We start from the raw sequence: 1,822 nt of genomic DNA, 5'->3' as shown, positions 1-1,822 counted from the left end.
CCCTCCCCACAGGACACTAACCAATCAGAGCCGAGTATTCCTGGGATGACGCAATCTCCCTGCTGACTGACAGCGCTGGCAGCCAATCAGCGCACCGTATTAGGGAATGATGTAATCCGTTGGTTGACTGACGGGCACTTTAACCAATAGACGCTCCGCCCTGTGCACTGGGAAATTGTAAACCAATGGGCGAGCAGGAGTCGGAGATTACATCCGCCCCTCATCTAATTGACAGCCGAGATGACCAATCACAGTGCAGCGCTGCTGGATTGGTAGACGCTACAGCCAATCAGAAGATTGCCCTGCGTTGTCCCGCCCATTAGTCGTCACTGGCGGCAGAAGCCTAGCAAGAGGTACATTTATATAACGCCGAGCATCACCACAGGCTGTCTCCAGGTGCTTTACAACCAATGAAATAGCTTTGAAGTGTAGTCACTGATATATTGGTTTTTTTATTCACTCATGGGACATGGGCGTCGCTGGCTGGCCAGTATTTATTGCCCATCCCGAGTTGCCCCTTGAGAAGGTGGTGGTGAGCTGCCTTCTTGAATCGCTGCAGTCCACATGCTGTGGGTTGACCCACAATACTGTTAGGGAGGGAATTCCAGGATTTTGACCCAGTGGTTGCGAAGGAACGGTGATATATTTCCAAGTCAGGATGGTGAGTGGCTTGGAGGGGAACTTGCAGGTGGTGGTGTTCCCATGTATCTGCTGCCCTTGTGAAGTGATTGTGGGTTTGGAAAGTGCTGCCTAAGGATCTTTGGTGAATTGCTGCAGTGTATCTTGTAGATAGTACACACTGCTGCTACTGAGCGTTGGTGGTGGAGGGAGTGGATGTTTGTGGATGGGGTGCCAATCAAGTGGGCTGCTTTGTCCTGGATGGTGTTGAGCTCCTTGAGTGTTGTTGGAGCTGCACCCATCCAGGCAAGTGGAGAGTATTCCATCACAGAAAGGCAATTTGTACACAGCAACACCCCACAGACAGCACATCATCTGTTTCAGTAATGTAGGCTGAAGGATAAATATTGGGCAGGACACCGGAAACAGTCCCCTGCTCCTCTAGAAACAACACCACAGGATCTTTAACATCCACCCGAGAGGGTCAAATAGGGCCTTGGTGTGGGAGACAGCACCACTGACACTACTGCACTCCTGCATTATCACACTGGAGTGTCAGCCTGGATGACCTTCATAGACTCCCTACAGTGCAGAAGAGGCCATTCGGCCCATTGAGTCTGCACCAACTCTGAGAGAGCATCTTACCCAGGCCCTCTCCCACGCCCTATCCCTCTAACCCCATACATTTACCATGGCTAATTCCCCAACCTTTTTTTAAGTTTATTTATTAGTGTCACAAGTAGGCTTACATTAACACTGCAATGAAGTTACTGTGAAAATCCCCTAGTCGCCACTCTCCGGCAACTGTTCGGGTACACTGAGGGAGAATTTAGCATGGCCGTAAGATGCTCTCTCAGAGTTGATGCAGACTCAATGGGCCGAATGGCCTCTTCTGCACTGTAGGGAGTCTATGAAGGTCATCCAGGCTGACACTCCAGTGTGATAATGCAGGAGTGCAGTAGTGTCAGTGGTGCTGTCTCCCACACCAAGGCCCTATTTGACCCTCTCGGGTGGATGTTAAAGATCCTGTGGTGTTGTTTCTAGAGAAGCAGGGGACTTTTCCCGGTGTCCTGCCCAATATTTATCCTTCAGCCAACATTACTGAAACAGATGATGTGCTGTCTGTGGGGTGTTGCTGTGTACAAATTGCCTTTCTGTGATGGAATACTCTCCACTTGCCTGGATGGGTGCAGCTCCAACAACA

This window comes from Mustelus asterias, chromosome 4 (genome assembly GCF_964213995.1).
Source record: "Mustelus asterias chromosome 4, sMusAst1.hap1.1, whole genome shotgun sequence".
NCBI lineage: Eukaryota > Metazoa > Chordata > Chondrichthyes > Carcharhiniformes > Triakidae > Mustelus > Mustelus asterias.
Note: the sequence above shows the minus strand (reverse complement) of the source record.